Genomic DNA, 15,541 nt, shown 5'->3' with positions numbered 1-15,541 from the left:
ATTTTCGAGCACGCCGCCACCCCGCCCGCCCCCCCCCCGCCCGCCCGACAACATCAATCTATAAGCCGAGATTTTTTCGAAAAAAATCCGGCTAACAAACAACATTGTTGATGTGGGTTTTTTGTCAGTCAAAGGTAGCATATAGGCAAAAACTAATCCCAAAGATTGAAATTTTTCATAAGTGATGATTGATGAGGCAATTTACTTCAACTGCACTCTCACATGTCAGACCGACAGTGTCATGAGCAGACATAGTGGTCACTACAAAACGGTGAAATTCTTATGGGGGCTTTCAATAGTTTTGACAAGTTTTATACGTTGTTCACTCAATTAAAATAAATTGTCCATTAGTTAAAATAAGTCCTCAAATTATAAATACACCACAAGAACAACAGCCAAAACTTAAATAAGGTTAACATGAAGACAATAGTTCACTGTCAAACATGTTTAACAAAAGTAAAATCATTTGCTTCATTAAATAGGTTCAAAAACCAAAATTCTTCTTATTTAAATAAGACCTAACACAAGTTATTTGAACTTCAATGTATCTGTAAGTATTTTTCCTAAGATAGGTGACGAACAAACCTATCCAATGGTTTAAAAAATCTTATATTCAGTTATCGCCTATGGCGATTTCTTCCTGATTTCTTCTCTTTTCCCCCCGCTGCCTTCAGCTTCTTTGCCTCAATCTCCTCTATCGGGGCGCATTCACAAACGGCAGCTTCTTGCGGTACTCTGTAACATGTAAATAAACATTTGAGCCGCACTCTGGGAAAACGGGGCTTAATGCATGAGCCTAAAGTGTCATCCCAGATTAGCCTGTTTAGTCCACACAGGCTTATCAGGGACAACACTTTCTGCTTCAACTGGATTTTCTTTAAGAAGGGACTTTCTTAAACGGAAAATAGCTTAAAGGTTCATTGTTTTTACCATTCAAGGCCTTTTTAAGGCTGTTGGGGGAGGGGGCCTTAGCCTTCATATTATATAGGAAAAAGTGTGTGAAACCCAAAATTTGGGGATACAACTCACGCAATGTTAGTCATAGGGGAATGAAATTTTCAGGTATAAGTTTTTTTTGGGGGGTTAAGTGCATGAATATAGTGAAAAATGTTGAGAGGATGTAGCCTTTTTAAGAAAATTTCTGAGGGATTGTAGACTAGATTAGGCTACAGCTTTACAATTAAAAAAAGAAGACTGCTCTTCCTTATCTTGTGATATCAGTCTTCTTAAACTCAATTATGTGATATCTGTCTTCTTAAACTACATTTTGTGATATCTGACTTCTTAAAAGTATAACAGTGTATATTTCAAATGCATAAACATTAGTGAATTACAATAATGATTATTAATTAGGCCTAAAAAAAAAAATCGTTTGTTTCCACTGACATTGCCAAAAAAATTAGGGTAGGTAGGTAGGCAAATAATTTTATTTTTAAAAATAATTTTTTTTTTAGAAATTGTCGTACATGGTGCATTTTCTTCTCATGTTTTGTGTATAACTGTATGTATAATAATTTGATGATGTCTGTAATGCTATATGACTATATTTAAATGCTTTTATGAAATAAAAACTTGCTGTTCATTAATATTGAATGTGTTGCTTTCCTTAATTCCGAGTTTAATGTTGACTTCTGGCAACGGCTTAAATATACCATTTTATGACCAATAAAAGGCATAACTATAACAAGTCACAGAGAGCTTGACCCTCAGTGTCTATAGGGATTCAGTGTTGTTATACTTTCTGGTCCTTTGGGTTCATGCAGTGTATTCTATATTATTTATTATTTATAATATATTAAATACCTCAAAAGCAGTGCTACGGGAACGCCAGTGGTGTTGCATTAAACATTATCACCATGGAAAGACCCAATCAAACCGGATGTGCTTTTATATTTCTTGGATGCAGTTAATGTTCCCAAAGGACCACATTTTCAGATTATATTATGTACTGGTGGCGTGGGGTCTATCTACCCATGAATTTCAGGAACAGAACAGAAAATTTATTACGACTTGTATTATATACATACAATTACACACACACAAATCAATAAACAAGCACAAAATCAAATCACACCAAGCACAGAAAAGCAGAAATTTAATGCTTCTTGTATCAAACTATACTTATAAATTTAAACAAGAAATGTGTTTGTTAGAAACACCATGTCCCCTACTGCGCCGCTTTGAAGCTAAATCTTTGACCTTGAAGGATGACCTTGACCTTTCACCACTCAAAATGTGCAGGTCCATGAGATACACATGCATGCCAAGTATGAAGTTGCTATCTTCAATCTTGCAAAAGTAATTGCAAATGTTAAAGTTGGGGCAAACAAACAAACAAACAAATGAACCAACATACAGGGCAAAAACAATATGTCCCCCACTTTAGCACTATGACTGTGCTTGCCCTGAAAATGATAACATTTTTACTTATTAAATATAACTAGAATTTTGACATGGACAATTATGCTTGGACAGAGACAAATACACTATATATACAGTAGACAAAATGAAAAATGGCTGAACTGTTTGCAGTCAGAAGTCCTACCATAATGATCATCTTTACATTCAGCTGTGAAAGTTGAAGCAAAATTTGTCAAGCAGAGGAGTTGAACACACACAATTTTGTAATAATAAATTCAAAAGTGAAAAAAAAAAGACAAAGGACCATAATCCTGCCAGAAATAATTCTAGGCAATATTCATTTCTTGGAGATCCAATGTAAAAGTTTAGTAGAGATGCACCCAGTCGTTAAAGAGGATTTTAAAACATGAAATCTTTAAACTTTGTATTCCATTGTGGAAAAAAAATGGCTATCTTGAATTGCCAATTACAAAACCATCCAGCAAGCTATTAAAACAGTCAGTTGCAGACCATTTGAATGACTTAAAATTGTCAAAACTTTGGCAAAGACACAAACTGGTATTACTTTTTCCTTCAACAGTACAGTCAAGTTACCATTACCGGATCAGTAGCGTAATTAAGTTGTGCTGGCTAAAAACAATGAACGGTTTGAGACTTCTTTAACACCAGTTTGATTAAAAATTACCGTTGCTAACTGATTCAGCACATAGTCTTATTTTTACACGCAGACAAAATCTTAAACATCAATCAAAACTGAAATGGACTTTTGCATGCCGAAAGACTACTAAATGGCCTTTAAAATAATGGGTAAACTTCTTACTTTCCAACAGTGTTATAGCAAGTGGCCACAAAAAATGTTCAACCTCGATTTGGAAACGAGACAGAAGTCAACAAAGTCGTATATACATGTCAGCAAAACATACCGAAATGTTTGACAAAGAGACGCTCCAATTACGACTCAATCAATGCGTTTAAATAATAGGCCTTGAAGATGCTTTGTGCAAAATATCATCTAACAATTTCAACTATTTATCGCAAAACGCAGTCTTGAACATCAAAGTGATCCGCTATGCGCAATGATCCGGTAATGGCGCTGGGCGCCGCCATCTTGTTTATGTTGAAAGTTTAATGTACGGCCCACAGGTGGAAGTTACGTACCCTGGATAGTATTTTTATTTTTTATTTTTTAGGAGCCCAATATATTCAAATAAATATATAAAATCATGTTTAATGAGAAAAAAATTGACAAAGAGCCATGAAAAAAAATCCCCACCCTCTGATATTGGAATCATAACAAGGTCATTAACTAGAATTTATCATAGACCTGTCTTCGCTGGCCGTAAAAATGTCAAAAGTAGCTTTAATCAAAAGCATCCATTGATCCCCCTATGGGCAATTGGACAACCTTTCAAAAAAAGTTAACTTCAAAAATATCTGTCCAGCCGTTAACTCACAGTCGGTCAAAAACCGAGCAATATTTCGAGTCCGTTTGTCAACCCGAATAAATCTTCTACAGACTTTCAAACAATATTTTTGAGTTTTTGCCCCTTAATCGATAGCTCGCGTCCTATTACTTTGAAACAACGAAGCGTGTCAAATAATGCATGCATATGCAACCACTTACCTCTAAAAACTAATTCCAAAATGTTATATTTTCTGTGCAACAACTGTTTTAACTCCAAATTTGATTTACTTGAAAACGAAAGTAGCCATCGCTCTTGAACCCGGCTTAGCAGTGAATTACACTGACAGAGCCAGGCACATAAATATCCAATCAACAACAACAACGATGTTTTAAAAAATGTGAATAAATGGAAATTACTTATCATTCTGATTGTATTGGAATAAGTTTTTAGATGTAAGTGGTTGCATATGCATGCATTATTTGACACGCTTCGTTTTTTCAAAGTAATAGGACGCGAGCTATCGATTATGGGGGCAAAAACTAAAAAATATTGTTTGAAAGTCTGTAGAAGATTTATTCGGGTTGACAAACGGACTCAAAATATTGCTCGGTTTTCGACCGACTGTGAGTTAACGGCTGGACAGATATTTTTGAAGTTAACTTTTTTTGAAAGGTTGTCCAATTGCCCATAGTAGGATCAAGGGATGCTTTGGATTAAAGCTATTTTTGACATTTTTGCGGCCCGCGAAAACAGGTCTATAATAAAGTCTAGTTAATGACCTTGTTATGATTCCAATATCAGAGGGTGGGGATTTTTTTTCATGGCTCTTTGTCAATTTTTTTCTTATTAAACATGATTTTATATATTTATTTGAATATATTGGGTCCTAAAAAATATATATATGAAAAATACTATCCTGGGTACGTTACTTCCACCTGTGGTACGGCCCCGATAACGTTGAACGCTTATTGAGCGCGCCGAAAATATACGCGGTCCGATTTTTTTCGAATTTTGGGCTAAAAAAAGATTAGGACCGGCGGCAAAAAATTAGGTAGGGTCGGGCCACCGGAAACAAACAACTTTTTTTGTTAGGCCTTAATGTTGATAATAAATGTATTTCAAAATGACCGATACATTGCCATAAAAAAAAATTACATGGGGTTTATGTTTCAAAATGTCATTCTGCTGAAATGTCATTTATATAATAAGAAAAATATTTATTGGTTAAAATTGCAAATTATTTTTTATCTAGTACCTGATGCGGAAGCTTCAACTTTTCAGCGACTGCAGCCCGGCCCTGTGTAAATTGACCTGGCTGCGGTGATACACGCTTACTGTCAGACTCCGAACGCTCACTGTCAGACTCCGAGTCAAACTCTTCCCAATCCTGAGACTCTGACTTATTAGTATCAGACATATGTCTGCAAAAAGAATAATTGAAATCAATGAAATAATATATATACATAATATAACTAAAATACAGTGACTGTATCAAATTGTTGTTCACATCCGACGTTAAATAAAGATTATTGTATCTTGTATCATTAATGCTGTATCCAAAATACTTGCTGTCCGAATTGAGCAAGTCTGTATTTTGTATTATCGAAACGTCTATTTACAGATATACGAATGAAATCTACCATTACGATATAATGTCGGCATAAATATATCCTTCAATGTTGTTTAGCACGTACAACACATTTTTGGCAACTTTACAGAGGAAAAAAAGAACAATTGATATTTACGTCGTATGAATTTTCAACAACGGCGGCCATCTTGCCATTCATGAAACGGGTCAATAGTGGGTCCATACATTAGCAACAACCAGCAGAATCACGGCATTTTGCAAAGCAATTAGTGGCATGAATGGAAAGGAGAATGATTAACCTACAAAATAAAAGCAATTTTTCTACTGGGCAATGTATCTTACCTATTTATCTCGATCTTGGAAATTTTCTGAGGCTTTCTTTTAATCTTCAACGCAACTGTGTGGAAACGAAAGTGCTTTGCCTGCGAACATAAATGTATTAACTTATATGATTAGTGGTTATTTTAACCATATCCAATCGAAAACCACCTTAAAAACGACGTAATTCCGACCCCCTATCAGCACTATTTTTATGAACGAGATTTCGCGCAGGAATTTTTCAGTAATAAATGAGCCGTACGCAGTTGCCTCCCTTGTGCCCATCGCTACTGTATGCTTACAGGGGGGATAAATGCAGCAAAAAGTTAACCGAAACTGATTGAATAATGTTATATTTTGAAATGGGCATATGAATATATAGAAGGCTTGATTATTTTCAAATAAGCTTTTTGCTGATTGAAAACGAATGCCATGACAATGTTTTGAAATAATAATTCTGTAAGTTGGATGAATTTTAATACTTTACCGAACGGAAGTGTGAACTTTAAATTGGCTATTTTTGACAAAAAACTGCATATGCCGTCTGGCCTAACCTGTTATCAAACAAAATAAATTTTACCCTTTATTTTTACAGCTTCTCACATTGACACTAAATCCCGAAAGAAATTATTGTGGGCAAAAGAATAAACGTTTTTTGTCAGGTGATTCTAAACGTGTTGACTGACTGTACCAGGCAATACATTTTTTCAGCCATTCGCGAAATTTAACTCCACGTTCATCAACTTCAGCCAACCACTCCCATCGCCATTTATTTTGACGTCCGATTCTAGCACCTTTGTACTCGAATTCGGCTCAAGGAACTTCATTTTTTTGTATTCGTTTTATGTCGAAAAGCAACTATTTTTGATTATGGCGCTCGTTTGACGTAAATGATTCGACAATGTCGCAAGCGCCTGCCTCTCTTTATTTTTCGCGCGGATTGCAATGTAAAGAACGATTACTCTTTCGGGCACCTGCTTTTTTAATTTACCGAAATTGCAGCTCGTTCACCGAAACACGTTCCGCAATATCCATTACAAAGCGTATTTTTTTAGTTCCGTGTTTTTGATTGCTTGATAAACGTTTTGTGTTGCTTGGACAATGCAAGGGGGGTCACCCCCCTACCCCCCCCCCTAAATTATCTCATCGAATTTACATGAGTTACGAAAACGACCTTTTGGTGCCCTGAAAAACCGGAATTCCGGCACAAACCGGAAGGCTTTTAACCCTGTAATCAGATAGTCTAACAGCCGTTATTTTTAGATACATGCAATGTAATTCGCGCATGATGGGAGCCTTAAAAAAATCACCGGACAGTTTCCATTCAAGCCTTGTAAGTTTTGTTTATAGAATGCTTTTTTTATTTTCCACATATACCTGATGACATTCAAACTGTTGTAATTACTTAAATAAATATACTTTTTATATACATGTAGGGTATTACCTGATAAATTTTTTAAGCAAAGGTTTGAGAGACTTGCAGGGGGGGGGGGGGAGGGAGGGGAGGCAGGGCTTCGCAGGCATAGCACTATCACCTATTCATTGTTGTCCAAAATAGTAGATGACAGTGTTGGACCTTCGTTATGCACACTTTATTTTCTGACTTTTCCTTTTAAGAGATTTGCCAGAAAAGGCTTCAGAGCATCTCCAGCCCTTGTTTTTTTTTTTCTTTTTAAACTCCCGCTGGCATACCTCTCCTGGTCATAGTCACTCAAACCACCAGACCACAGTAAGAATTCAGACATGTGGTAGAAATATTGCATCTTTAAGGCTTTAACATTGTACCCAATAAAACATGTATTTTTATAAATTAAAAAATGGTTATATTTGTTCGTAAATCAATTTTGCTTGTTTGTATTTTCCTATTATGTTTGGTTGTGACAAGAAAATGCCAGAATGTTTAGAGCAGAGCTCTCTTGACTCAGCATGTTTGTAGTCAACTAGTTATTGCCTATTTGGCTGTAGTCAATTTTACTTACAATTGTCTTTAACAAGTCAAGATTTCCTTCCTTCTTAGTTCTATAGTTGTAGCCTGTATCCCCTAAAATTAATAATTTGATCACGCAATGTCCCCTTAACTAATCTTAAATTTGACAAATTTACCACTAAGAACTAAAAGTAATGTTATTTTTGAATATCAGTGCTGCATCTCAGATTGGTAAAAAAAGCACAGCTTTTGCCAAACTTGCAAATTTAAAGCGAAAGGTTGCATGGCAGATTGTAAGTTACAAAAAGCACAGCTTTTGCCAAACTTGCAAATTTAAAGCTAAAGGTTGCATGGCAGATTGTAAGTTACATGTAGTCAGTCATGGAACAGGTCCTTTAAGTTTTAAGCTCCTTAACTTAATAAAATATTTAAATTGTAAGCACCTCTCTCTTCCATTTCTGTATTATTTGTCAAAGAATTGATCATTAAAAAATGTATTTTCAGTTTCTCTAATCAAGATATTTATTAAGTTTTATGAATTACGTTAAAAATTCAAATAAGATGTCATATGTGTCAAGCATAAGTTCTAATAACTGAAGATAACTTACCAAAGACGATAGTCCAATAATAATTTATCCAGAATTATTACATAACCATCATCATAACCTCAACACTTAACACCAGCACTTTTTGCACAATGAACGCTTCATAATACTTTTTAATAACTTATCACTCAATATGTATATTATGTCATGGAACATTTATAACACTTCACATTCTGTTGAAACACTGTGACAAAATTGCATCCTTCATATTCTGTAAATCTTCCACTGAACTGTAATAACCGTAACACTTGTTCAGATTAGAAGAGTTTTTCAATTTGCTCTGACAGGCATTTTTCCTTATATTGCTATAGTAAAACCTTAATAACTGGCTACAGTTTCTCAAAGTTGGCTAAAAAAAAATCCATTTGGAGAAAATGTTGGCTACAGAAATTTCTGAGCCAGGGGGAGGCCTGTAACACTCTAAAAGTCACATATATAGTTCAACCTTCATGAAACTTGGTCAGAACATTTGTGGTAATGATATCTTTGGCTGCACAGAACAGGTCAGTTCCTTTGTATCTCAGGTGAGCTAATTTGGGCTTTTCAGGCCCTCTTGTTTTTAAAGATATCTTGGATTAGTTCGGAAATGGTTCCGGTCTGTTGAAAAGCATGGCCACCAGGGGGCGAGGAATTTTTCTTATATGGCTGTAGTGAAACCTTGTTAACACTCTTAAAGTCATTTTTAAAGTTCAATCTTCATGAAACTTAGTCAGAACATTTGTTCTAATGATATGTTGGGCTGCACAGATCAGATCAGTTTGTTTGTATCTCAGGTGGGTTCGGGCCTTTCAGGCCCTCTTGTGTCTACTTTCTATAAAAACTAGTTGAAGGCTTGAATCCGGATGGATGTTATTTTTTTGTTGACAAATATAATTCTTGTTTAGTTTAATTTGACTTTTGAAGGTCTTAGCTCCTACATTACTTTGCTATGCCTAGCCGAAATTAATTAAAATTGTCACACCTGTGAACACTTTGAGACAGTGCAGAACAATTCTGAATCAGATGGCTATGAGAAAGATCAAAAATATACTTGTTGTCATTTTTATCTCGGCTGTTTTCGGAGAAAACCCGAGGTATTGTCATAGCCAGAGTGTCCGTTTTGTCCGCAAAACATGAACCTATCAACAAACCGGAACCATTTTCTAGCTCGTCAAAGATATCAAAAGGACAAATGTTCCGACCAAGTTTAATGAAGATTGGACAATAAATGTGATTTCTACACTGTTGACAAAGTTTTACTTAAGCCATATAAGGAGAAATGCCCCGTCCCCCTGGCTGCAATGGTTTTCAACCAACGGTAACCATTTTAGACCTCATTCAAGATATCATTGAGACACATATTCTGACCAAAATTCATGAAGATCAGACAATAAACGTGGCCTCTAGAGTGTTAACAAGGTTTTACTATTGCAAAATAAGTAAAAATTCCCTGCCCTTTATTGAAGTTTCATGAAGATCGAACAATAAATGTGGACTCAATAGTGTTAACAAGGATTTACAAAAGCCATATAAGGAAAAATTACCCGCCCCTGGGCAGACATGTTTTTCAACCAATCAGAACCATTTTCGAACTGGTCCAAGATATCATTGGTAAATTTTTTTGGACCAAGTTTCTTGAAAACCAGACAATAAATGTGTTCTTAGAGTGTTGACAAGGTTTTACTATAGCCATATAAGGAAAACGCCTCGCCCCCTGGCAGCCATGTTTTTTAACCAACCGGAACCATTTTCAAACTCGTCCAAGATATCATTACCACAAACTTTCTGAGTACGTTTCATGATGATCAGACAATAAATGTGGCCTCTAGAGTGTTAATAAGGTTTTACTATATCCATATTAGGAAAAATGCCCCTCCCCCCGCCAGGTGGCCATGTTTTTCAACCAATGTAAACCATTTTGTGAACTCGTCCAAGATATCATTGCGACAAATCTTCTGACCAAGTTCCATGAAGATGAGAAAATAAGTGTGGCCTCTAGAGTGTTAACAAGGCAAATATTGATGATGGACAAAAGGTGATCACAAAAGCTCACCATTGATGATTGAGCATGTTGTGCTCAGGTCAGCTAACAAAACGTAGGTTTAAAAGGAAAGATTTTTCTGTTTGATCTAACGCTTACCTTCACTGATGATTATTGTCACCCTCTAGAATGCTTATGTGTTGAAGGTTTAATTGCTGTTACATGCCAAGCCTCTGTAGTTGAAAGGTGAAGCCATGTGATACTCTCAGCCTAAAATGATTAATTTTATTGTATAAATAACAGAATTAAAGAAAATGATTTTAAAAACGTTGTTAGCATTATTGATCTCCCAGCAAACACCAAACTGAATTATTACACATGCCATACAAAAGTTTGTACTGTACACAAGCATTTAGATTCATATTATCAAAATAACTATTTTCAACACAAAAGTTAGTTGGGTAAATTCAAGAAGCATATTCTGATCTGTAAGCGAGTGTTTTTCATATCAACATATAACGCACGCATATGAGCAATATACATGCCTAGCAACTAATGCAGAATAAATTATCATGTTACTGAATGAAATATCCTTTAAACAAGTGTTCCGCGGTCGGAGACATATGCCCCCCCCCCAAACATGACCTTGATCTTTGACCTCGTGACCTGAAAATCAATAGAGGTCATCTGCCAGTCATGATCAATGTACCTATGAAGTTTCATGATTCTAGGCCTAAGTGTTCTTGAGAGTAATCATCCGGAAACCATTTGGTGGACGGACCGACCGACGTACCTACAGACAGACCTACATGTGCATAACAATATACCCCCTCTTCTTCGAAGGAGGGCATAATAAGCATAGATTACTTTACATGACCCTATTCTTAGAAAGATTAAGGCTTTTAAATGCATGATTAAACCTTCTTCTCATTTTTTGTCAATATTATCTCTTCTCTCTTTTAACTTTTCAAGTTGATTTCTAGAAGTTCAGGTCAGTCATTATAGTCTAGCTTAGCTAGTCAAGCAGTGTAAAACATAGTTTTCACTTAAGACATTGCCATTGTTAGTTAGATTTAATACAAGCAAGAAGCAAGAGTCTAAAATGATGCAAGAGTCTAAGGGAATCTGCAAAGGATATTCAAATCCATATTTATACCCACTCAGATTAGTGAGACATATTTCATATCTATACTACCATGTATGTAAATTAAACCTTACCTTAACAAATACAAAGTACACACATATTATAATTTTTCTATTTCTTTAAATATCTTTGGAAAAATGTGTTGTTCAACTAGTAGTAATAAGCATGCAGAAATTTTATCACATTGTTGGTCAAAATGTTCAGAGCCCATTTTAAGTACAAAATCTTGCACTACATCAATTGGTCAAATTCTGTACAGTGTTTTTTCACCATTTTGGGAATGGGGCAAGGCTCCTTTGGATTGGGAAAATCTGGTCGTTTTGACTAAAATTTGGAAAATTCTCATAACTTTTAAATTGAGAATAAGTGTTCAATATTATATTTACTAAGGTTCAACCCGTACAGCTGCATATTGAATTTATTAAATGTTTGTTTTTTGAAACCTTCTATTGGGAGTTTTAGGCATCAATTCGGAAAAAAATGTATACTTTTTGACATTGGGAATGGGGCCAAATAATGGCCTCAAATTTGACCAATGAAAACCACTAGTACATGTACATAACAACTTTTATAGTTACTCCAAAACATTTGTGCACATTATAATCCAAAATATCTGAAAATTAGCACAACTATTTTTGCATTGGAAACACTTTTTATCAGAATATTAACAAACACCAACAACTTATCCTTTTGAGGTATTCCATATTGGCTGCAAAGTAGTCAGTGTCACAGAAAGGTAAATACTCTTGATGGCTGCAAGTTAACCCGTCCTGAAAGAAATATTTGATAGCTTGTTAGATTTTACACCTTTTTTCAACAGAATTTCTGTCATATACCTGCAGTAAATTTACTTTCTCGCACTTCCTTGGAAGCCTAAGCTTTTATAAGCAGTACAACTTGCACACATCAATGTCATTTAGCTGAACTAACTGCAACACGAGCTAAGAGAAGAATGGTAATAAAAAACATTTCTTGACCACTCACCACACATGTTATGTGGAAGGGCTTGGATTTGAACTAGTGATCCCCACATTGAAAGTACAGAGCTCTACCTCATGAGGATGGCATTCCCTAAAAAGTATGTGCCTAGGAAAATATTAGAAAATGTGTCTTTTTTTTAATTTGAGTTATAAATTGCTTTTGAAATAATGTGTTGTCCAACACCCAGCTGTAAATTCAAGGGGTCAGTGACCCTTTACCCAAAATTTTCATAAAAGTCATAACGCAATTTTGGCGAGTAAAACAGAACTTTAGGGGTCACAACAAGTTTATTTCCTATAATTTGTTATGAATCCATTAATCTTTTAATTGTGAATTTGTTTAAATATGTGTACTATTGGAACTTATTCTACCTTCCCACCATCAGGTGTGTTCCCTGCTTGAAATCGTGGTCTTAATTGTCACCCAATAGAGGTTGATAAAACTTGTCAACCTGAGGATTGTAATGAAAACCGAGACTTTAGCAGATGTTTATATAAACATTGTGAGGGTTGACTGTACCACCCTCTCTTGGATGTGATATTGATTTTATTAAGCCAAAATAACAAACTGTTACTTCGTTTAACACTCAATATAAAACAGCAGAATCAGCCTTTTCAATACACGGCATGACTTGTACAGCTATTTTCGACGTGTCATAATTCCAAGGTGGTGTGTAATCAACATATAGTTCTACACCGCGTTGGTTTTAAACAATAATACACAAGGCGCAATTATTGAATGTGAAACATATCGTTCAACACAGAATGGATTAATATACTGATGATACAACAAATGTGATAGAGATCAAGCAAAAAAAAAGATAAGTGTATGGCTTTTTACAAAAATAACCAGTGGCGACCTATTTCTTTTAACTGGATTGGCATTGTAACAGAAGATTGTTATCATGCTGTGTTAGTGTTTTGGTAAGTACCAACAACACCTTTTTGCTTTGATGCACTGATCTGCTGATCTGTGCTATAACTGCTTAACTGTGCTATACTGCACTACACTCTTGAACAAAAATAAGCATAAAAATGAATTATCACCACTCCACACCTGTTGTGGGTAAAAGATATGATATACGTGACTTATCCACATCAAGTATTGAAGATGGGAAAAAGAGAAACAAGTTATTAGACTCTGATATAATAAAGAACAGTGAAGTCTTGACCCATGTTCATGAGAGCGAGGCTGATATAGAAACTATCACCAACAGGATGCACGAATTGTTTTAAGTCGATCTCGAAATAATGGTCACATCAATTGTTCAGGCATTCATACCACAGGTAATCACTGGTACTAAAGCTTCACTTAATGAACAAATTGAGTCCCTGGTACTGGAAAACAATATTCTCATCGATCAGGTGGCTGAGCTAACGATACAAGCAGATCGTGTGGAGCCATTATACAATCGCCGTAACTGCTTACGTTTCACCGGGATCCCTGAAACCGAGGACAAGGAGGACACTGACAAGATTATTGTTGATATGGCGAGTGAACTTGGTGCCAATCTCTTTATAGAAGAGATAGATCACTCCCATAGGTTGGGTCCCCCAATCGCAATCCAGCGCAAAGCCTAGGGAAATTATTGTCAAGTTTGTCTCATACAGAGCCTGGCAAAAAATGTATAATGTGAAATCTCGGGCTAAAAACACAGTGAGCTACATAAGGAATTTCATCAATGAGGCCCTAACAAAGCATCGCAGTGAGCTGTTCTTTGACGCATGTAAAATCATTGGTGAAAAACTTATAGAAAGTGCATCGACCCAAGATGGAACTATTTTGGTGCGTGACCTATCGTGTAGAAACACCTGAACAGTTAGCCAAGCTCTGCTCCAATGCCAATAGATCGTATGCATCCGTCACAAGAGTGGAGAGAGCATGAACAAATATTTTCCATTCTTTCTTTGCTGTGTAGTATGTAGTTGTCATTTTCATGACTTGATCATATAACAGTTAAACGTGGTACAACTGTTTGTTATTTTACACTCTATTTATAAAATTCACACCTTCACATAAAATAATTGCCACTCAGTGATGTTCAAGCGTTATCACCATCGAAAACTTATAATCCCCTTTGATAGTGACTTAGAATGGATTATACGGAAATTTCTATGCCTAGTTGTCACCCCTTTAAAACCGTTATATCTTTCTGATAGTCAGAAATTTAATTACATACAGTTTTATTCAATTTGTACAGATGCACTAAATTAAAATCATATGTGCATAGAATTACAAATGTTGATAGAGTGTACGCTGTCTTTCTACGCTTTATCACAATACCCAGGTTTTTTCCCCCAGCTTTTTGGGACTGTCGGACCGTTTAACTGCTACCGGGGGCATTTAAAAAAGGAAAAAAAAAAAATTTTTTTTTTTTGGGGGGGGGGGGGGGGGCGGGATTATGGAGTGGAGCGTGGGGGATGGTTTGGGTGGAGTCTATTGTGGTATGTCAGGTAAGTGTTGTTTTGTCAAAGTATGAATCAAATCTGATCATAAACAAGACTATTGCCAAGCAATAAAAGTCCCCTACCGGTGAAACTCCACCATTTTCGGCAATATTTCTAGTCTATTTGTTGCCATAGCAACCAGAATTCTTGATGTAGGAACAAAATGAAATGACGTGCATAATCTCAACATTGCCATCTGTCCATGTTTCAAGTTTCATGAAAAAAATTACAAACTTTGTAAGTTACCGCAGGATCCAGAAAAGCGTGACAGATAGCACCGGTAGGGGACTAATAAAGAAGTTATGGCAATTTTAGCAAAATTTAATAATTTGACCTTGAAAGTCAAGGTCATTCAGAGGTCAAGGTCAAATTCAATTCGCCAGGTACAGTACCCTAATGATAGTATGAAAGTATTTGAAGTTTGAAAGCAAGAGCCTTGATACTTTAGTAGTAAAGTGGATCTAAACACAACATTTAACAAAATATTCAAAGTTACTAAGTCAAAAAAGGGCCATAATTCCGTCAAAATGCCAACCAGAGTTATGCAACTTGTCCTGTACAGTCCTCTTATGATAGTAAGCGAGTGTTCCAAGTGTGAAAGCAATAGCTATGACACTTTAGGAGTAAAGTGGACCAAAACACAAAAGTTAAAGAAAATTTCAATTTTCTAAGTATAAAGGGGCCATTATTCTGTCAAAATGCAAGTCAGAGTTACATAATTTTGCCTGCACAGTCCCCTTATGAGAGTTAGTATGTATTCCAAGTATGAAAGCAATAGCTTTGATACTTTAGGAATGAAGTTGA

At 35.7% G+C, this 15,541-nt stretch overlaps 1 protein-coding gene and 1 long non-coding RNA gene across 3 annotated transcripts in view; one reads left to right on the top strand and one right to left on the bottom strand.

Moving 5' to 3' along the window:
* LOC127871909 (uncharacterized) overlaps window positions 1–15,541 on the top strand; it is a 303,905-nt gene that overhangs the window by 149,464 nt on the left and 138,900 nt on the right. The window lies entirely within an intron of this gene.
* Window positions 196–5,950, bottom strand: LOC127871920 (uncharacterized). Its single transcript, XR_008045612.1, has 3 exons — window positions 5,513–5,950; window positions 5,023–5,188; window positions 196–735 (listed from the first exon to the last, which is right to left on the bottom strand). It is a non-coding gene; the product is annotated as an uncharacterized LOC127871920 (long non-coding RNA).

Source organism: Dreissena polymorpha, chromosome 3, assembly GCF_020536995.1.
Source record: "Dreissena polymorpha isolate Duluth1 chromosome 3, UMN_Dpol_1.0, whole genome shotgun sequence".
Taxonomy (NCBI): domain Eukaryota; kingdom Metazoa; phylum Mollusca; class Bivalvia; order Myida; family Dreissenidae; genus Dreissena; species Dreissena polymorpha.
The sequence above is the reverse complement of the archived record's forward strand: the minus strand, read 5'-3'. Positions and strand labels throughout refer to the sequence as shown.